The 22,994-nt window shown below is 44.6% G+C and overlaps 2 long non-coding RNA genes across 9 annotated transcripts in view; one reads left to right on the top strand and one right to left on the bottom strand.

The window, feature by feature from the left end:
* The window catches only part of LOC102899312, a 33,669-nt gene extending 17,176 nt beyond the window's left edge, over positions 1-16,493 (bottom strand). The window contains exons 1-6 of one of the 8 annotated variants that reach the window (XR_006596064.1): positions 16,357-16,493; positions 8,755-11,711; positions 7,040-7,134; positions 6,802-6,917; positions 6,558-6,602; positions 293-2,389 (exon numbers count right to left, since the gene is read on the bottom strand). This is a non-coding gene — a long non-coding RNA (uncharacterized LOC102899312). Of the gene's footprint in view, positions 1-292; positions 2,925-6,557; positions 6,603-6,801; positions 6,918-7,039; positions 7,135-8,754; positions 11,712-16,356 lie in introns of those variants that run through there. The other 7 variants (XR_006596065.1, XR_006596060.1, XR_006596062.1 and 4 more) reach the window with 7 other exon arrangements.
* Positions 16,494-16,849: 356 nt separating this feature from the next.
* On the top strand, positions 16,850-21,264 carry LOC109498456. Its single transcript, XR_002155312.3, has 2 exons — positions 16,850-16,988; positions 20,445-21,264. It is a non-coding gene; the product is annotated as an uncharacterized LOC109498456 (long non-coding RNA).
* Positions 21,265-22,994: the final 1,730 nt, after the last annotated feature.

Raw genomic sequence — 22,994 nt, 5'->3', positions numbered from 1 at the left:
CCAAAACATGCATATGATATTAACTTTTGAAGGGAGCGGGGAGGGCGATGCCATTAGCGGAAGGGGCTCTAACGCTCAGGCACGTCAAGGAGACGTCGTGCTGCCTGTGAGTGTGTGTAATTGGATAACAAGACAGGCAGCTTACGCGGACAAAATTGCCTGAAAGTTTATCCAGCAGCGTCTACTAGAAGCAAGAATAATCTTCCAGCCAGATTCCTGAGCACTCACTATAGATTCTATTATTGATAATAACAATTATAACCCTAAACAGAGTTTGCCTGATGAGATCTTATGTAGTTACAGATTTATTAAAATTCATACATCAACACAAATTTTACATGGGAACAATCAAACCATATGCAAGATGGATTACGATGTGCTGATGGGTTGAATGACTCATGTAACGAGGACCTGGAATCCAGAGAAAGAAGAGATTTGAGCTTTTGCACAGCGTTTGGCTTGAGAGAAGAAGAATCTCTCAATTTTTTGAGAGATTTGGAGAGATTTGGAGAGATCTCAAAAATGTTGAGTGTTTGTGGACAGAGAAGCATGAAGGAAGGAAGGAGGGAAGGAAGGAAGGAAGGAACAAAGGAAGGAAGGTGGAAGGAAGGAAGAAAGGAAGGTGGAAGGAAGGAAGGTGGAAGGAAGGAAGGAAGGATATGGCTCTGGAGAACCGGCATTGTGGGACTCACAGGGTTGCACCTGATCCGAAGCTGGGAGGGAGGTCACATTAGAACGTACAGAGATGTCTGGAGAAGGTCACAATGACAAGGGGATCACGTAGAGCAACGTTTCCGCGTCCTTCGGGGGGGCAGAAGGGCTCACAGTGGGTCCTGTACGGTAGCCCAGAACAAAGGCAACTAACCCACGGAGTAAACGTGCGTGCCGCGGAAAATGTGCGTGAGGTGCCTCAGACTTTTTTTGAGTGGCTCTAGTTAACGACTCCTCTGATTTAATATGAGCTGTTAAAAAGAATCACTGCTTTTCGACCAAATTATCATACCCCTAAAAATGCTCGTCAGCCTGTCAGAGCCGTGCCTGCAGCTTGAACCCTCCGATGATTTAACTTTCCCTCAATATTCCGTCTTCTCGTCATAAAAGTGTAGATAAATAACTCAAGTGCAAACAGAAATTCTTTTACCTCTTTTCAGGGAGCTGCTCTGAGCGCCCAGGGCCCCTGTGCCCCTCGACTCTGCAGCACAGTTTAGCGTGAGGATATTGGCTGAAAAATCCAAGCATTCTGCACTAGCAGATGGGGCGTGTGGCCATTTTTGAAAAGGAACAAATGTATGAATTTAATTAGGAAGGGATTTGACAGGCTCCTTTCCTTTGGTGGCATAATTTTGGAGACAATTGGGATAAAGTGCATTTTTTTTCCCTCTCAAAGATAACACTACTGTAGCATTTTCCCATTTCTCCCTTTTTCCCCCCGATGTTTTTACATGCCTGCCTCGGTTTTGGAGCTCATAAATGATATTGTTTATGCGACTCTCTTTTTTTTTTCCCCCGAGATCTGTGGCAGAGACCGGTCGTATCTGTGACTCTTCTGACAGAAGACCCACTTGGCATGCAGGCACTTAATTTATGGCTGGCCGAGTGCTAACAGCAGCCTGCCTCTGAGACCCCGTGCCTCACCCCACCTTGAGCAGTTTGTCAAGGATGTTGTGAGGCCGAGGAAACGCACTCTTTTCAGGGGGCAGGTCTCAGCGCATTATGTGATTTTTACAGGGGATATTTTAGAGGTACAATCCTTGGCCTTGCAATATAGGAAGAACTGGGGACAAAGGAAAGGCCCTTAATGTCAGCCCAGTTCTTGGTGCTGAGCAGCACAGGTTGTACAGGAATCTGTGTGAAGAGAAAGGGTACAGACCCCTTTTCGTGATGTCCTTCATCCACAAGAGGGTCGAACGACGAACCTCGGGCATAAACGTGCCTAAAGCAAGGATGCTTTTGACTCAGCTATTTATTTAATCTGCAAGACAGATACAATACCAACCCTATCCACAGGGCAACCTGAGAGCGGTTGATTGCGATAACATCTGTAGAAAGGCTGGAGGCCCTAACATGTAGAGGGCGTTACGTGAGACTTTCACAGGCCCTGGGCTTGGAGGCGCTCTCAAAAGCGTGGGCAAGGCGACCTATCCCTGAAGGGCTACAACACCTGAACGGCACCTGACAGCCTAGGTCTTTTGTCTTCTCCGTGACCTGTCGTCATGTCTTCGTCTGTCCTTTGAAACCTGGCCCCTTATATGGGACGGAAAGGATGCATAGAGTTGAAACTGTGGGTGGGGCACATACCGTAGATCTTGTGTGCGGGCTTTCCAGCTTCTTCCACATCGAGGGAGATGACAAAAAGGTCAAGGGAAAAATACTGCACACCCCGCTGACCCTGGAGAGGGAAGATGGGCGAATTACTTTGTGTGTTCATTGAACAAATACATATCGAGTAATTGCTATCTGCCAGCCCCTTGCTCGATATGTTAGAGGGCAGGACAGGTACCATTTTGCTCTTCTGAGACAGAGTGATCAGCACACATCTATAATAAAAGAGTAAAATATCAAATGTACGCAATCGGGACTTTGGGGAAGAAAACAGGACAGCGTGAAAGGGAAAACACAAGATGTGGGTGGTGGGTGGTCAGGAGGACATCCCTGGGATCGTAACGTTTAAAATGCGACCAGATGACATAAAAGGAGCCAGCCGGGAGAAGAACACAGAGGGGGCCCTTTTTACACTGAAGGCACAGCACATACCTAGGTCCTGAGGCAGGGGAGTGAGTCCCACTTCCGAGGAAACACGATGCCAAGTAAGCCATTCCAGAGGTCAGGTCACACGGTGTGTCCTTGGACATGTTAAGAAGTTTCTGTGTCTGTGGACGTGTACTGGAGGGTGATTGCTTGAAAATTGCGAGTGAGGCCGTTGGCTATGAAATTGAGAAGAAATGGATGGGTTTGAGGTTGGCACACACATGGCCAGTAGGACGTGTTGGAGTGAAGGAAAGAGGTTCTTCAGAAATACCTCCGAATGTTGAAGCAAATGTAGGGCAAATGATTTGAGGTTGGTGTGATTGCCCGAGACCAGGTATACTGTGGGGACAGGAGTTTTAAGACGTAAAAGCATGGAAGGATGCATTTAAGAGGGTAGAAATGAGGATTCAGTTTCAGATATTATAATTTTGAAAATCGGAGAGGCATATTGGTAAGATGTCCATTGGGCGCGGGATACGACCTCTAGAGTTGAATTGCGTCCGAGTGTGAGGTGTGCATTTTGGATCTGCCGGTACCTAAGTGGTATTTAAAATTATCCGAGGCCATAAAATAAGAGAAGGGTGGAATGACAGGACAGAGCGGGAGAGGATTCAAAATGCAACTGGCTTCCCAAGTCACTAGGAAAAATAGGAAGAGAAAACAAACAAAGGAGAGAAAAGCCATAGGAATCAAAACCGGGAGTAGGTGAAATCCTGAGCTCCAAGAACAGTGATTTAATCGGGAGAGATAGTCCAGTGCGTCAAAAATTCCTGAGAGAATCAACAAGAAGAAATCAAATGGCTTCAAGTATCATGTACTGGATTTGACAACATGTGAACGTCTAGTCACTTTGTCAAAAGCCATTTCAGGGGAGCCAGCAGTTAGAGGGAATAAGGAGATGGGAGGAATCGAGTAGAAAACCCACTTGAGAAGCATGAGGACAAAGTGGCTACGAATTGAGCAAAAGGGAGGTGGACCTTTGGAAGGAGGGCGGTGGAGTGATGTAGTCAGAGTGGATGGCACTGTGAGGCTGAAGGACAGTTGTCTGGGGGATTCCAGAACGAGTGCACGTGGGCTTATGCAGATGAGTCCCTCAGGAGCCAGAGGGCAAGCACGCAGGAGGAAGCACAGCGGTATCCTCAGCCTCCGTGGATGGATTGGCCATCCGTCAGTGGAAGGAAGAAGTCCGATGGGTGCAGCATGGGTAGATGGAGAGACGTCTAGAGCAGGGGTGTCCAAAATTCTCACTACCACGGACACCCTTTCATGTTCCCTACACAAGGCCTATCATTTAAAATATTTTATGTGCAACACTCAGTTAATTCAAGTAGCTTCTTTTCCCCTAAAAAACCAATGGGTCAGCGTGCAGCATAAGGTGAAATTTTGCTAAGTATGGAAATATGTGCTCTTATGACTTTAGCTCGTTCTTGGCCATCGCTGTGGCTAACTTGTCTCTAGTGTGAGTATTGCGGTCTCAGAGGGAATTTCGCCACTCAGGACGGAGGTAAATAGGAAGAAGGTGAACGTGTTTTCAAACGTTTACTCATTTTTGAGAAAGAGAGAGAGAGCATTAGTGAGGGAGAGGCAGAGAGAGAGGGAGACAGAGAATCCAAAGCAGGCTCCGTGCTGACAAGAGAGCCCAACGCGGGGCTCAGACTCACAGACAGTTGGATCATGACCTGAGCCGAAGTCAGACGCTTAACCAGCGGAGCCACCCTGGCGCCCCAAAAACGGACACTTTGTGAAGGGTTACAGGTGCCTGTGTCCCTAGCCCAGTATCCGCTTCTGAGCAGCAGATCAATAACCAATAAGGGGAAAGGCAGAGCCTGCTAACAGAAGACCAACGGGAGAGGCAAAATGCACCTGACAGTGACCCCCAGTTCTGTGCGCACGGCCCCACACTGACGCCTGAGCCCATAACCCCACGACGACGGGAGCCGGCTCCCCTGGTACTGCGCCCCGTGGGCGTGTTGCTGGGAAGGTGGCACCAACTAGACTTCCGGGGTGCCATCTGTGGGTGACCCGCCTGTAATCATGACCATCACACGGTGCCGCGTCCTCCGGAGCTGTGATGTTGCGTCTTTGAGACAGCGAGCGCAAGTCAGAGCGACTCTCCTTCACATCGCTCTCAGTGACCCGCTTGGGGGAACGTGCGGTTTCCTTTCCTGAAACTCTAGCCTTTGCGGGTTAGAGGTTCCAGTTCCATCAGGGAGCACGCATGCGTCCCACTAAATTATAAGCTACGGCTGCTACCCAGGCACTCGATGTTCCCCATGGAAAAGCACCAGCAAACAGAAAGAGGAAGGAGTTTAGAGTGAGGGACTCTCAGAAATTGTTCTTCTCCTTTCCAAATTTTGAAATTAGCAAGTTATATGCAATCCGTCTCCAGGAACTTATCTTCAGAGTTAAAAATCAAAGACCGCACAGCATAACGAGCCATTCTGCTTGACCTTACATATAAATTCCAGGGCTGGTATTTCCTTTTAGACTTGAGACTTGTGGCTCAGAATAGATGACTACGTTTTTAAGAGTTTCCTTTTGTCGTAATTCTTCATATGAAAATGGTAGACTTGGGGTGTGTTTAGCAAGTGAAATGATGTAATACACTATACAAAATGATAGACACATGATGCCTATATTTTCAGCTCTGATTTCAGGAACACAGAAAAACCCAAAGTGTGGAAAATCTTTAATTTCTGGCATCTATCATGAAGTAGGTTATTTTGGATATTAAAATGAATAAAAAATACCAAATTTCCTCTGATGGCAACTGTGAGCATATTTTTAAATACTATTCACTGACAGTGCAACATGTTCAAAATGGTCTTTAGCAGGTGTTCTCCTGAAGCAAAAGCTGTGTTGCTATAAAAAGCAAGTAACAGGAAATGGTTACATTAAAACAATGTATAACAATAGCGAAATATGAGAAGGAGAATGAACCGTGGATAATCGTGATTTCACTCTTTTGGTGCCATGATGTTTTATCATCCACACAAAAGAATAGTTTATTTTGGGTCATAGTTTTCGCCAAGATCTAAGTGAGTTGTTTTCCTAATTTGAAAGGTAGAAAACTGTCAGTGATAAATCATGAAAAGTAAAACAAAAAATAAAATAATGGAAATAAGTTATAAACTATTGATGTAGTAATATACAATCTCTAATATCATGTTTTTATTGAAAGGAGTAGAAGAGAAATACTCTTTGCAACCTGCTTGGTTTTTCATTGAGTTCATGACGGGTAAACGTGCATATTAAATATAGTTCAACAGGGGCGCCTGGGTGGCTCAGGTTGGTTAAGTGACTGACTCTTGACGTCAGCTCAGGTCATGATCTCACGGTTTCGTGGGTTCGAGCCTCGTTTCAGGCTCTGCGTACTGACCATGCAGAACCCGCTTGGGATTCTCCCTCTCCTCTCTCTCTCTGCCTCTCCTCTCTCGACCTCTCCTCAGGTCATGATCTCATGGTGTGTGAGTTCGAGCCCCGTGTAAGGTCTCTGGCCTGTCATCTGAGAGCCTGCTTTAGACCCTCTGTTCCCCTATCTCTCTGCCCCTTCCCTGCTTATGCTCTCCCTCTCAAAAATTTGAGAGAATATTTATTTTATTTCTCAAAAATAAATAAACAAACAAACCAAAAAGACTATCCTGTAATAATAGCCTGGAAGAGAAAGACAAATCCCTAATTGCAAATTATCATCTCATTTATATCATCATTTAACTAATTTTACTTATAAGATATCTCAAAAGCACATAATACACAAATAACAAAAAATATATATGTAAATGGTATAAAACAGATGGCTAATACTTTACCATATAAATGTTATATCCTTTTTGTTATAAATATCCATATATTAGCTGTAATAATAACAAAAATAATGATAAAAATACCAGTTAATTAAAATATCTTATTAGAGACAACTACATAGAAAGAAAGAAAAAGAAAGAGAAAGAAGGAAAGAGAAAGGAAGGAAGGAAGGAAGGAAAGAAGGAAGGAAGAAAAGAAAGAAAGAAAGAAAGAAAGAAAGAAAGAAAGAGAGAATGAAAAGACTTTTACTTGTGACTAGAAGGTTGAAGATTTTTCTTCTCTCAAGCAAAGAGGTAGAAAACTGGAAAACTTTCAGGTGCAAATACGGTCAGATCTTGGACAGCAGGCAATACAGACCTGGGATCCTGGAGGAGGGGCAAAAAATTAAATTAGTCCCAACATTGTTCTGGCTTTGTTCTTGAGATACTTTCTGCACACATGACCAGAATGGGGAACCAAAAATAGCCTAGTATGAAAGAATACTTACTGCGTAATACAATTTACGTATTATAAATCTATAAACAATAAATCCACTCTGTCATAAAATTCAGTTGTTCCCTGGATGTGGTAGCAAGAGACTTACTGAGAAGAGAAACAGAAAAATTCACGTATGAGATGGAAATATTCCATTACTTCAGATGTGCCGTGTTTATGCAGGGGTGCACATCCTCCTAACTACCCAGCTCCATTTAAAATAGGATTCGTGGGGCTCCTGGGTGGCTCAGTAGGCTGAGTGTCTGACCTTGGCTGAGGTCACGGTCTCACAGTTCGTGAGCTCGAGCCCCGCGTCGGGCTCTGTGCTGACAGCTCGGAGCCTGGAGCCTGCTTTGGATTCTGTGTCTCCCTCGCTCTCTGCCCCTCCCCCACTTGTGCTCTGTCTCTCTCTCTCTCAAAAATAAATAAACATTAAAAAAAATAAAAACATCACTTCTCAGCCTTTTGGCTAAGATCAAGTGTAAAAAAAACAAAAACAAACATGGATACGTGGGGTGCCTGGGTGGCTCAGTGGGCTGTGTCTGACTCTTGATTTCGGCTCAGGTCATGATCTCACAGTTCCTGAGTTCGAGCCCTGCATCTGGCTCTGCACTGACGGTGTGGATTCTCTCTCTCTGACCCTCCCCTGCTTGCTCTCCCTCTTTGTCTCAAAAATAAGTAAATAAACTAAAAAAATTTTTTTAAACCAAAACTATAAATGAATATAAATCAACAATTAATCCAAGTGTTAAACAACTGTATGCACCAATAAACTGTAAAAAGTAAATAAGGAGAAATTAGTGAGTTATGACAGAAAATTAGTAGGGCTGACAGTGCAGCCAAAAATAATTTTTGAAATTTTTAGTAAGTGAATGTCCAACAAAAACAAAAAAGAAACAGTATCAACATATCATAGTGAAATTGATTAAGGCTATATAACCTAAGCTACAGAGGCATTTAATAATTCAAAGCAAATGCTGTACATAGATAAATGTTAGCCAATTTTAAATATTCACTTTCTAATATAAATTTAAATTAATGAGACAACACAAGACACGTGTTAAATATTAAATGTGGCAGTAAGCACAGAAATTATTTTCAAAGTTTGCAATGAAGTGCCTCAAAACTACACAGGTACATACAGGATTGTGGGTTAATTCCAATCAAACTTTATAGAACACATAAGTCACATCCTGTTTCAAAATAACCCAGAGAATTAAAAAAGAGCACAGGGTGTTGTATGGAACCTAATTTGACAATAAATATCATATATTAAAAAAAATAAAAAAATTAAAAAAAAGAAAAAAGAAAAAAGAAATTGGAGGTCTCTTAGATTCATTTTATGAACCATAACAAAAATGTGACCAATGGTATAACCTACCTTAACAATATGGATTCAAAGTCGTAAAAAAGTTACTAGATGCTGCTGAAACCATACAATAAGACCAACTGAGATTTATTGCAGGAAAACAAGCCTCATCGAACATATAGGACCATCGCAATGCATCCAGTAGGTCAACAAGGTGCCACAATATGTTGATAAAATCAGCAAGTATTCTTTTTTAGTAGCTTTATTTAATATCTTTCCCAAGCCCTACAACACATCCTCTGAAAGCACACAATTCAATGCTTCTTCGCATATTTGCAGAGTTGCGTGATTATCTATTCACTATCATCCCTATCTACTTTTAGAATATTTTCATCGCTTCACGCCATTCACAGCCTTACCTCTTTTCTGCCAAATTTCCCGAGCTCTGGGCACACTAATCCGTATTTTGATTCCATACATTTGCATACACTGGGCATTTCATATACACAGAATCATACCATACACGGTCTTTGTGACTGGCTTCTTTCATTAGGCATAACGTTTCAAGGTTTTTTCATGTTGCAGCTTGTATCTGCGTTTCATTTTTTATTGGAGAATACTATTCCGTTGTACGTGATATCCGCATTACCTATCCAGGATCAGACAATGGACATTTGAGCTGTCTCCATGTTTTGACTGTTACGAAAAATGCTACTATCAACAACATTCGGGGACAGGGAAGGATGTTTACGTGGATGTTTGTTTCCAAATCTCTTAGAGAGATACTTGGGGGTGTGGGTTTAGAAAGTCATCTGATTTCTCTATGTTTAGCATTTTGAGAAATTGGCCAACTGTTTTGTAAAGTGGCTGCGCTTTCCAATTTGGTTGCCTTTTGTTTCTTTTTCTTGCCTGATTGTTCTGGCTAGAACTTCCAATACAATATGGGACGGCCTGGTGAAACCGGGCAGCCTTGATGGACCGGTGTGCTCCTCGTCTTAAAGCTGTCAGTCATTCAGTGTGAACGTGTTGGCTGTGGCATTTTCCTACATGCCCTTTGCTGGGTTAAGAAAGTTCCTTCCTGTGTCTAATTTCTGAGTGTTTTTGTCACGAAAGAGGTTGGGTTTTCTCAAATTTTTTTTTTCTTTCCCTTTTTTTTTTCTCGTATCTCTTTGGATGGTCATGTGGCCTTTGTTCTTTATTTTTTTAATGCAACGCATCACAATTGGGTTCTGGCTGTCGTAAGAACGTTGCATACCCGACATAAATCCCACGTGGTGGTGGTAATCCACACCATCCCTTTTATGTTCTGCTGGATGAAATTTGCTGGCATGTTGTTGAGGATTTCTTGGTCTGCAGTTTTCCTTTATTGAAGTACCTTTGGTTTGGGAACAGGAAAATTCTAGACGCACACCATGTGCTGGAGAGTGATGCTTCCTTAGATTTCTGGGAGGATTTTGTGAGGGACTGGTATTAATTCTTCCTGGGATGTTTGGGGGAATTTGCCATTTGAATTGCGAATTCGGTTGGGCAGTGAAACCATTTTAGCTTTGCTCTTTCCTTCATGGGAGGCTTTCATACGAATAATTCGACACTTTCCTGTGGTGGGTATGTTTGCATTTTGTATTTCTTTATGAGTCAGTGTCGGTAGTTTTGCATTTCTAGGAATTTCTCTTTTTCATCCAAGTTGTCTAATTTGTTGGCGTAAGTTGTTAGTCGTATTTCATCACAATCTTTCTGAATTTCTGTAAAGTCAGCCCCAGTGTCCCCTCTTATGTTTCTAATTTTGATGGTACATGTCTTCTGTCTTTTTTTCTTGGTTTGTCTTGCTGAAAATATATCAAGTGTGTTGATCGCTCCCAAGGGCTTACTTTGCATTTTCTTGATTTTCTCTATTGTTTTTCTTTTCTTTATTTCTTTAATTCCTGCTCCGATCTTTACTTCCTTCCTTGTTTTCTTAAGGTTTATTTTGTTTTTCTTTTCAGTGTCTCAAGGTAAAAAATGGTAGGTTATTGATTTGAGGTCTGTTTTCTTTTTTAATACAAACATTTCCCATTGTAAATTTTCTCCGAAATAGTTTTAACTGCATTTCATGAGTTTGGTATGTTTTGTTTTCATTTTAACATATCCGAAAATATTTTATAATTTCTCTTCTAGTCTCTTCTTTGACCAACTGTTTTTTTAAGAAACATATTTTATAATTTTCACATACTTATGAATTTTTCAAATTTCTTTCTCATGGTGATTTCTAGTTATATTGAAATTTTAGAATATACTTGTATCCATATCTATGTCAATATTTTCAAATTCAGAAGTCTTGTTTTACAGGCTTGAATGGATGTTACCCTCTGGAGTGTTCCATTTATGCTCGAGAAGAATTTGTATTCTGTTTTCTTCGGGTAAAGTGTTGTGTCTGTGGTATGTTAGCTCTGATTGGTTTCTATAGTGCTCAAGTCTTACCTAAACTTGTCAATAATCTGTCCAATTGTCTTGTCCAGTATTTAAAGTGGGCTATTCGTGTCTGCAATTATTACTGTTGAGTTTTCTATTTCTCCCTGAATTGTTCTGTTTTTGATTCAAGTAACTTAGAACTCTGTTGTTAAGTATATGTGTATACACACACACACACACACACACACACACACACACATACATATATATATTTCATTATTATGAAATGTCCTTTGTCTCTCTTAAGAAAGTCATTGTTTTATGGTCCAGTATGTCTATTGCAAGTTTGGCTACTCTGAGTCTCTCATGCTTTCTTGACATGATATCATTTCTGATTCTTTTGTTTCCATATCTGTTTCTTTGATTCTAAAGTATGTCCCCTGTAGAGCGAGAGAAGAAAATCATCAACTTTATTACAAGAAAGTTGTAAGTGTCTAGTCTAGCAAATGCTTCTTTAACATGATAAAGAATACCTACCTCAAGCAATTTGCTAAAATCAAGAGTCTTCACTGAAAAAATACAAACATGTCTTCTAAATACAGAACCAAGAAAAAAATGAATACTGACGCTGCCTTGTAAAATGACTACTCTCTGGTCATTGGCTGATGCTGTAAGATTATTTCTTTTTTTCTCTTTCTTTCTTTCATTCTTTCTTTCTTTCTCTCTTTTTTTAATGAGAGGGACAAAAAGTTTAAATTAGGAGGAAAAAAAAAACTTCATCCCATTTCTAGTACTCCAGATTCCTGTTTCCTCCTCTGTTTTTCTTCATAGTTCCTATAACCCCTTAGTAGTAGATGCTATTCTATTTGTATTTAACTTATTTATCAGCTGTCTGTATTCTTCTACTAAAATGTTAGCTTCAGGCAACAAGAACTTTTCTCTCTGGTTTTTTTTTTTCCCTTCTGTGCCCCAACGCCACAGACGGAGCCTGAAACATAAAAAAGGTTAATAGAAAATGTGTGCAATATGTGAGTTATTTGAAGATGAAATAAATTCTACCCTAGAAAATAATGAAGTAGATCAACCAAAATTGTAGTAGAATACCAAGGTTCAATAAGATGGTTAGTTTCAAATAGCTATAAAAACTAGTGAATTTCTTATATGTAAAAATTAACTTTTGCAAAAATAATGGTTCTCAGCAGCAAGATTAAGCGTGTCTGAGAATGAACCTAACTGCAAATACAACAACATGCAGAGGAAACTTCAAATCACTATCAGGAGGCATCTAAAAACTCAATAAATAGATGCACCGTGCTCCTGAGTGGGGAGAATAAATACTGTTTTTCTCACAAAATTAATCTATGTATTTAGTGCAACCACCTTCAAAATCCCAATGAATATTTTTGGAAGCGTGAGGAAAATCCCTGAAGCCCACCTGTGATAACGAATCGATAAAAACATTCGAGAAAAGTCATGATTTGGTGGGGGAAGTGGCAAGATTTGCATTCTGTGTATTATATGATGCAAATAAGGATAATTAATAGCATGTTGTCAGGTGAAACTGTTGCCTCAATAGGCAGGCAGATCAGTAAAGAGGGCTACGGTGTCCCCAAGCCATCCACCTGCACATGGAAATTTATACGATAACGTCATTTCAAATCAGTAAGGAGGGGCGCCTGGGTGGCGCAGTCGGTTAAGCGTCCGACTTCAGCCAGGTCACGATCTCGCGCTCCGTGAGTTCAAGCCCCGCGTCGGGCTCTGGGCTGATGGCTCAGAGCCTGGAGCCTGTTTCCCATTCTGTGTCTCCCTCTCTCTCTGCCCCTCCCCCATTCATGCTCTGTCTCTCTCTGTCCCAAAAATAAATAAACGTTGAAAAAAAAAATTCAAATCAGTAAGGAAACATCAATTATTTCAACCCATGACAAAACAGTATAGATTCTGAACATGCACTATTTTCTAAAATTACTTAGAGATGGGTGAAAGATCTAAATGTGTAAAACAAGAAATGAGAAAATTATGATTTTTAACATAGGTAAAGATTGGCTTCATCTCTGAAACCAAACTCCAAAGCAGAAGCTGTAGAGAAAACGATGGATACTTTTGTGTGTGGAAAATGTTCAAAAACAAACGGATTGGAAAATATGTGTGCTGCCCGTGATTGGCAACTTATAAAGATCCTGACAATACAGAGAATCTTTCTAAGCCATCAAAACAAGTATGGACCCAACTGACAGAAAAGGAACAAAATACGTTGGGAAGTCACTTTTCAGAAAAACGGAGGTCGGCACAGCATTGCTTCTAGATTCCCCTAGAAGGAGCGGGTTATTGGAATGGGGCTGCAAGCTTTGCCAGTGACAGGCCTGGGACACCACGACCTTGGGTCTCATACCTGATCAAGGAGTACCTGGGAGCTTCCTCAGGGACCCGGCAAAGCAGGGGTGATTTACCCACAAAGCGTTACATTTGCTTCTGCCCCGTAACCAGCCGGCCTCCCCTCCCCTAAGGCCTGTGTCCGTGGCTAAGTTAATCGGAAAGATATAAAAGGCATCATTGTGTTCGTTTCTCCAGAATCCATCACCCACCTGAAACACTCCATTATATGAAAAAGGAATTTCTCACACCATGCAAGTGATCAATAATCATATGGCCCAGTTATTAGAAATATAAAAAGGGGCATTTTAAAACTACTCCAAGGGCAACCATAAAAGAATACCGCCCTGAATTGAGAAAGATGAGCAGGTCCAGCTTGCACACATTGCTGGTGTCTGTGTCAGCAAATGTGCTCATCAGAGTCATTTACGGATTTATATCCTAGTCCATTAAAAATGGCATATTCTTTACTTTTTTCTGAATTTATAACTGTTTAAAATGTTTCTTTGTTTTTGAGCGCGAGAGGGACGGAGGGCGAGTGGGGGAGGGGCAGAGAGAGGGGGAGACACAGAATCCGAAGCAGGCTCCGGGCTCTGAGCTGTCAGCACAGAGCCCCACGCGGGGCTTGAACCCACAAACCGCCAGATCACGAGCTGAGCCAAAGTCAGATGCTTAACCGACTGAGCCCCCCGGGCGCCCCGCATATTCTTTAATACATCCATTCTACCTGACACATTAATGAATGGGGGAAATGTAAGAATGTGCAGAAAGTTGAGTCAGAATGGTATTAATTGCATGAATAGCCAGACTTAGACAAGACTTCAAATGCTCTCCCAGTGGACTTGTACAGGGGTATAAACCGAGAGGAGACACTGGCCAACCATGCAAAGCATTATTGAAGTTTATAAATTAGCATGGAAAGTAGCCATGATCCATGGCAGAGGGAAAAAATCCGTTTCAAAATTATATGAAGTTTGTTTTTATTTTACAAAAACTATCGTATTTACAATGTCTTAAGATGACTGCTGATACTTGCATCACACGGCTTCTTATTTTTTATTTTAAATGATTTATTTTAAATGATATTTTATTTTTTCAACATTTTTATTTTTATTTTTGGGACAGAGAGAGACAGAGCACGAACGGGGGAGGGGCAGAGAGAGAGGGAGACACAGAATCGGAAACAGGCTCCAGGCTCCGAGCCATCAGCCCAGAGCCCGACGCGGGGCTCGAACTCACGGACCGCGAGATCGTGACCTGGCTGAAGTCGGACGCTTAACCGACTGCGCCACCCAGGCGCCCCTTAAATGATATTTTAAATGATCACCTTTACTTTAGTAATTTTAAAGTTATTTTTCAAAATGCACTTGTTACATAAAAAGCCACCTTGTTAAAGACGCGCGGCTGTGTGTTACAAGGGATACGTGCTTGCCCAAGTCGTTACGTGTGAACTATTCACAATAACGTAAGGGATTACTGAGGAAACTGGTTTTGTGACTTTTAGTCTATTTCTGTAATTTGCTATTTACTAGGAAACACTTACTATCACCGGGTTTACCGCTGTCGTTAACCAACAAATGGTCCAATTTACAAATGCGTGATATTCTCAGATGATTACTTTCCAGAGTCGCAAACGTCCTGATTGTGAACCTCATTTTAATTCCCATCCTGTTCAGTCCCGTCTCCCTCCTCTTGGCGATTTTCAAAGAGCTCATGCTGTCTTCACGTGACCTTCGGCTACGTTGATCATCCACCGATCATTGTGATGAGGAAAATTGATTTAAAAGCCGTTCTAAAACATGATGATGTGCCATGCAAGTTTCGTTTCATTTTTAACAATTGTCTCTTACAATTTCTGTGTGAATTCACATCTTGCCTGCCCCCCGGGAGAATACTTTTCTTCGCCCCTGGGAAGGGTAGCATACAGATGGAACATTCACCGTTAAGAGTAACACGCCTCTCGAAGATGAAGCAAACCCTAGCACGGGAGAAACTTCGCAAGGGATAACACCAGCTGACGCTGACGTGGCCTGTGCTGTTTAAAACGTTCTCTCGTCTATATAATTTGAGCCTCTGTTTCAATCGCGAGGCTTTATTGTTAAGCGCAGACTATACCCAATGAAAGAGACCTGGGGAGCGTTCACGCCCATAATCAGTGATCGCAAGGACTAAGCTAAGAAAGCAAGAATCATATCTCTGTTATTAATTAAAAACTGGGCTCAGAGGGGTAGCGCGATGTCAGAGGCCCCGCCTGCTGTCGGCAATGGTTATCTGAAATCAAGTCAAGATGGAAAACTGAATATATTTAATGTCATTATGTGGTATGTTCACTCGCTCCTGTAAGTGTGTTCAAGAGATAGAAATAACGCCTTCAAGGAGTGTCACCTCCATCTTGGGGACGGACACAAAAGACACGGGGTGTGATTACGATGTGCTCTACTGGAGACGTGCACAAAGTGCTATGGCCGCACAGGGAAGCTAGCTCTGACACACACACACACATGCACACACATGCTCACACCCAGGCACAGGCTTTCACACGCACACTCTTACGCTGTCCCACTCTTCCCCACGGCAAGTAAGGTGGGACCAGAGGCTCCACAGGGAAGATGTGACTTGAATGGGTCTGGGCAGACAGCAAAGATGAAAAAAACAATTTTTTTTTTAATGTCTATTGATTTTTTGAGAGACAGAGACAGGGCATGAGCAGAGAAGGGGTAGAAATAGAGGGAGACACAGACTCTGATGCAGGCTCCAGGGTCTGAGCTGTGAGCACGGAGCCAGAAGTGGGGCTCGAACTCAGGAACCTTGAGATCATGACCTGAGCCCAAGTGGGACGCTTAACCGGCTGAGCTCCCCCAGGCGCCCCCAGACGACAAAGATTGTTTGTAGGGACATGGGGTTGGTCGCTCTTGGGCACAGGGAAAGGGTTCCAACAAAAGAGCCGAGTCCACCGTTGGTAAGAGTCCCAAAGAATTCCAAGAAACGAGGACAGGAGGGGAGGGAAGGCCGGACTCTGGAAATCAGTGGAGACCCAGAAACGCCCCCCCCCCCTCCATAATTCCAGCCATGGACCCTGCCCCGCTCCTCTCCTCGGAATTCCTCACCACAAGGCGAATCACACAGTTTATTTCCCCCCCCAGAGGGGCCTGGCTTTTGCTTCGGTCGTTAATGAATCCCTAGTTTCTACGACGGCACCGGCCATGCAGGAGGTGCTTAATAAATGTGTTACCAACGCAGGATAAGAGCCAGAATAAAGGTACCTTACGGGTTCCCATTCTGGCTGTATCATTGGACGGCCGTATGGGCTTGGGCGAGTCTGTCTGAACTTTGATTCTCCCCCTTTAAAAAATGGGAAACTCCTCATGATGGGCATACTCGTAACAGCTGATCTCGTGCGACTGCTGGGGAAGCGAATTACACATGCAAGCCCTCAGCCACGCGAGTGTCCAACGGCCGCCGATGCGAGCGGGACGGCGGTGCCGGTGACGATCAGGACAATGGCGAGGTCACCAGGGCGTGCCCGACTTCCGGTTTGGGCGGTGGTGGCGACAGCGCATCGTTTTGCTTTCTGGGGACCGAGAAGACGCCCGCAGTGTAGTTTCTTCCAGGGTCCGCCCCACGGTCCGCTGGGCCGCCCCAGCGACCACGACTGATAACCGGGCCCAGAGCTCCTCGTCTGGAAACGAGAATTCACTCGGAAAGACGCACACCTGCGATCAGCTGCCTGCTATAGGTTCCCGGTGCCTACCAGCCCCGACGCGGGCAAAAACGGCCCAGGGTGCTGTGCGCGTGCGCACACTTTGCTCCCACGTGTGCCACCGATGTCCCGGATGGAGCACCCGTCTCCGGCTTTCTGTTTCCGGGACCCTAAGTCACGTGGGTGTCATTGCTGGTAAGAGCCACTGCCACGTGGGCCGCGATCGGACCCGGTTTTGTGACGCACTTTGGATAGTAACTAGGGTCTCTGGCCTCGATCTCTGCGGGCCCCGGGTAGAAGCCCGTCAGGTCACGAGCGATCTGGCCTCCTGTTGCACACAAGCCCTTTTAGATCATTTAGCAGGTGGATCCTCTAAATTCTCAAACAAACAAACAAAAAAATTTCTAAGCCAACAATGAGTTTGCTCTCTCAGCATCGGCCTCTCCAAAATACACAGAACCTGCTGTACAATTCATCCAGCAGGGGGCACCCGACCAGTGAACAGGACAGACCCCCCCCCCCCCCCCCCAGTTATCCACACCTGCTTCTGGAGGGGCTCCCAGGAGGCCCCACCTCAAACAGGTCTGCGTGAGGCGTTGTGTTCCCCGTCTCCCAAACCATCGTCTGGCTACCCTTTCTCACCTCTCCCCCACCCCAAGTATTTGCCCCATGAGGTCGTAAGCCTGTTATTAGCCCAGACATGGGGGGGGGGGGCAGTGCATGAACCGAAGGAAGAACAGAGGGAGCAGATGAACTGTCCTGGGGCCATCGGGGGCTTTGCCAGGAAACGTGGCCAGAATTTCTCACAACCTCCTAGGAAGCCAACTCATCTGGATGAGGGTAGCAAGGAGGCCGTGCATTCGGTGTCCCCTCTTAATGTCATTTTAAGGTCACCTGGGAGGAGAGTCTGTCCAGCCGCTGACTGCGCGTGAGAAAGGAAGGCTGTGTTCTCAGTGACACAGACGAGTTGTTCCACGCACAGTCCATCGTGGAGACGGGAGTTCTCACCATGTTTTTTGATAGCAAACCCTCAGGTATTGAAAAGCCCAGCTCCTCGGTATCTGGTATCCTGAGACTCAGCTTGTCTGAGGCGCAGTGTCACGGGAGACCCTTCTCTTTGTCATCCCCCTGTAAGGCATTTCCTCGCCTTGCTCATCTCCCATCGCACCTCCTCCTGGGAGGCACGGGCCAGCTTGGGGGCGACACCCTACGCTGCCTCCTAATCGGCCTCCGTGGCTCGCTCTCTCTCTCGGCTCACGTCCTGCTGCAGAAATAGAAGCATTTAATGCAGACCAAGCCCCTCCAGTCCCCCTCCCTGACGCCCTGCCCGCGTCCCTTCTGTCCGGGAGACACACACAGTTGCAGGTGGACGACCTCCTCTCCGGCAGTTCCGCAAAGGTCAGAAAACTGAGACGCAGAGAAAAGAAAATGCCAACCTGGGAATTACTGAATGTGTGTCCGTGCGGAAGGCCAGGCCTTTTAGAAGATAAATATCACAGATGGAGAGAGTGCTCGGGGACCTTTGTGTTGTCACAGTTTACTGCGAGATTTATAAAGTTCACGCTGCTGAATCCGGCCTCCAGTTCAGCACCCGGACATCCTCGAGGCCCAGCTTCGTCTGTTTGCTGCCCCAGACCTATTGCCTCCCTTCCTTCCACCTGCTCCCCATTTCTGGGATTTGGGGTTCCGTTGACCCCCGCTGAGATGGAATGTTCCCTGCTGGGTTTTTCAACTGTGGCCAGGAAGTTGGGGTCATTTTCTGAAGGAAAATAATTTGCCTTCTAGAAGTTTTTAGTAAAAGAAGAATTCTAGAAAGTAGGTTTTGTGATCATCTACGTCTGGGAGAAAACAACCAATTAGGTCAAGGTCTCTGCCACTAACCAGAGGCAATACCAGAGGAAGGAAAAGAAGTGGCTAGGCTACATCCGGTAGCTGAAATTTGGGACATTTCCTCTCAGGTGGATCAGAGAGGAATGTTCCTCAGGAGGGTCCCTCGAAACACATCTTGCACGTTGGTACCTGCAGTCGTGTGTCTGACAGCGTATTCCATTCTTAATACCGACCTCGGCATTCGGAGCCCCGGGGTGTGGAGTCGGCCAGGTGTGAACGTGCTTTCACATCAGGGTAGCTCAGACTTGGGGGCCCCACAGGACAATGGGTGTGGTTCGTGACTCCGCTGTTTCCAATCTACGTGGCTTTGAGGGTGATCACTAGAAATCACCGAAGTTCACAAAGCCCCTTGTCTGCCTCGCTTCCACGATGGGCGTAAGGACAAGCCTACACCTTGCGATAGTTGGGAAAATGGAATAGCGGGATACAGGCCACATACCTACACTGTGTCCCTCCCGTCCCCAGGTCTGAATTTCTCCTGAGAGATCAGACAGCAAAAACATATGGAACTGAGGGCGATGGCCATAACTGGCTTCCCAGCTTCGGACACCTGCCGTGACATCCACACCGATCCACTGCTTCAGGCCTCTGTTTCTCGATGGGCCAGACTGAGACCAGAGCGTAAACCAGGATCCCCTTAGTGCTGAAGAGCGTCTGGAGAGGGAAACGGAGTCCTTCTGTGAAAAACAGTAACGTTACCGCTGCTTAGCGTCTACAGTGATCAACCGTGATCACGCCGTGTTGGGGACATAAGTGTTTTATTTGACAGCTAACTGCAGGCTAACGAACCCACAGAGCAAAGTTTTCGTGTAAGCGTCTTAAAACTTACTTCCTTGTGATAGAAGACCAGATAAACGTGTCGATCTGCTTTCTTCTACAAATCAAAATGCCTGTCAAAAATCATTCTTGTCCTCTCTGTGGTTGAGTTAATCAAAACTTTGCAGTAATTTGAAACACACTGAGAATGTACTGATTTTACAATAACCGTGGTTTTCCAAAACAGGCTGATGCCGACAAAACATTTGTCATCGGCAGAGTAGGGGTAACTAACATTGGACCAGTGTGTCTAACTTGAGGGCCTTTGTTGACATTTTGTGAGTAACGTTGGGCCAGTGTGTCTAACTTGAGGGCCTTTGTTGACATTACAATTTTTGACCATTTATTGATATTTTTGTTGTGTTTTGGTTTTATTCTCAAGTGAACCAGACAACTTCACTGTGTATTCTCTTGAGATCCAGGGGAAATTGTCATCCTTGCAGGCGTTATCTTCAAAAAGAAATCCTTATGCTGCACGGAAATATTTTGTAACATTTGACTTCTTAGACTGTTAATTCCTAAGTGGTAGTTTATCTTCTTGGGGAAAAAAACCCCTCCTAAACGATGTTTTGCTCTTAAGATGTCACCTTGGGTGGTGAACGGTGAACCTTACCGGAGCCAGGGGCACATACACTAAAACAGAGCAGCACTGGGTGCGTGCAAGGGTGATTTTTCTCCCACACCGTTCCGCGGTGAAACATCACTGCCATTTTAATTGCTCTGAGCCTCTGTGCCAGTTCCAGTCATATTTTTAATGCCCAATCGACCATGAAGCTCAGAATTTTCACTTCATGGCCTCATCAACAAATTGATCCCGAATTTCCATATGATTAAGAGAAAAATGCCTCTTTTGTAAGAGACTAGCCCTATGTCCAGCAAAGTTGATACATGAAAAATAAGAAACAATTCAAGTTGGCTAATGAAAAATTTAATTTCTCTTCACAGAGGTATGACACAGCCAGTCGTCCACATTCACAGGGTTTATGTTGCATTTTCTGCCGTGTCAAGAGAGGAAGAAAAATGGAGCCATGAACTTGGGTTGTAATTGTAGTCCTCCTCACCTGGGTGTGGTCGTGCACCTGTAAGAGCTTCATGAGTTCTCATCCGCCCTCTCCTTTCCTGGACCCCAGCCGCTGGAGAAGCTTTAAAAAAATATCTTTCATGAGGAACAAATGCCATTAGCGTGAAGACTGTCTTCTGTGGTTTTGAGGCAAGATATTAAGGCAGACATTTGCATTTTCCAGAGACAGGTGCCAGAATGTAGCGAAAGAGAACATAGTAAAAGTCTCCAAATGAGTGCCAAAGGCTTTTTACTCGAAAGAATGTCTGTCGAGTCTGTGCACTACATACAGTAAGAAGAACCTTGGCCCCTGGTGACCAAAATAGGGGTAAGAAGACTGCAGTTCAGCGTCTGCATGGCCCATCACCTCTCCAGGCGAAACAGTACGGAAGAGGGGACCATCCCCTGCCCTCTCACTGCTGGCACTCCGGGGCAGCTGGCCGGGTGACTGACTGCCTGGTAGGTCCGCGCGGTGGCCGCTGTTATCGGGGCACCGTGGAATCGCCCGGATCCGAGGCCTGCAGAAAGTTCACCGATCCCGATCTCCTCCTCAGGCTCGACTCCAACATCGTGGAACATTTTGTGTCACTTGGCACTGTGTTTATTCTAGAAAATGGAATAGAAGAACAATTTGTCTTGGCCTTAAGGTATTGCCATTTCCCTTTCTTACTGATTTTGTAAACCAAAATATAAAATATGCAACTATGTGAGGGTATGGGCGTTCACTGAAGTTATCGCGGTAGTCATTTCGCAGTACATAAGTCCATCCAATCGTTATTGGCGCACTTTAAACTTATACAGCGTTGTATCTCAGGAAAACTGGGGGGAAATAAAAATGTAATCTTGCTTGAAAAGGCAAGACTCACTGATTTCCGAAGATGTTGATTTCCTTCGGGCCAGCCACGTAGCCTCTTTGAGCCAAAGTTCCTTAAACTGCGCAAATAAAACACGGGGCTGGTAGTCTTTCCGTGTATTATAGGCTGTCGCATCCTCCAGAGTTGAAAGGTGGGGTGTAAGTGGTTTCACTGGGAACCGTGTTCTCCAAAAAAGAAAAGAAAGAGAAGAAAACCAAGAAATTAATTACAAGCCATGAACGACAAAATTAGAAACAATATACACACGCACGCGCGCGTTCCCGCACACACACGCTGACAACTGCCAGGGATTCAACACTGTTTAACTCCTCTCACGATGCACAGAACCACTAGTGACTTAGAATGTCCTGTCTGCAGCCCTCCCACCTTTCTCTCTGTTGTTGAAATGGCCAGGGAAGCAGGCACCGGCCCCGTTTACTTACACTTAGAAAACTTCGGGGTTTTCTAGAAGTGTTCAAAGATTTTCTTTTTTAATTATTATTATTTCCTTGAAAAGCAGGATTTCTGGGGCTCTGCTCTCTATTGGCTCAGAGATGTATTTTCATAGACCCAATGTATACTGAGGACGGGTCTCAGATTTGGCCTCCTGCGTGGCCACCCGAGATGTATTTATTTTTTTATTTATATTTTTAACCGCCTTTGCCCCCGAGGATCTCATTAAAGTGAAAAACGAGCACAGGGAAGACCCAGGCTGCCAACGTTGGCCTTCTGTGTCCAAGACAGAACTCTCATCGTCCAACACGCTCCTGGAGGCCGGAGAGAGCCTCAGGGCACCGCGCAGAAATAAAACAAACAGATGGAAGTTTTGTTTGCATTGAGGGTCACGGGGAAGGCTGACCGCTCCTATAGATTTCCTTCTTTGCACCTTAAAAAAACGAGGGTAGGTACAGAAAGATAAGGGCTCTGGGGCGCCTGGGTGGATCAGTGGGTTGAGCGATCGACTAGGGCTCAGGTCATGATCTCACAGTTCGTGAGTTCAAGCCCCGCGTCGGGCTCTGTGCTGACAGCTCGGAGCCTGGAGCCCGCTTCCGATTCTGTGTCTCCCTCTCTCTATGCCCCTCCCCCACTCATGCTCTGTCTCTCTCTGTCTCAGAAATAAATAAACATTAAAAAAATTTTTGTTTTTAAAGAAAGGTAAGGGCTCCGCGCGCCAGCAAAGGGCAGGCGACCAAACAAAAGATAATGCAATAGTTTCCTGTGGCCAGTAGCGATGCCCATGATTGTAACATGCAAGTAAATGCAATTAACAAGCTGCACGACCCGGACATAAAAGCTGGAGATGGAGGCATTCCAGGATTGCGGAATCTGGGACGAGAACTAGCAGGACACCGCCTCGCTGTTCGAAAAGGTCCATAAGGCCCGAGTGAATACATGGTGAGTCCTCTCATGGCAGACAGAGAGATGATAGCTTTCTCTCTCCTCTTCTCATAAGGGCATTAATCCCATTATGAAGGTGGAGCCCTTACTACCTCATCACCTCTTATAGACCCTGCCTCCTAAAAGCATGACCTTGGGGGTGAGGGCTTCAGCCTACCGATTTGGGGGCACACAGACATTCAG

This window comes from Felis catus, chromosome A3 (genome assembly GCF_018350175.1).
Source record: "Felis catus isolate Fca126 chromosome A3, F.catus_Fca126_mat1.0, whole genome shotgun sequence".
Classification (NCBI taxonomy): Eukaryota; Metazoa; Chordata; class Mammalia; order Carnivora; family Felidae; genus Felis; species Felis catus.
This window is presented reverse-complemented; position numbering and strand designations above follow the sequence as displayed.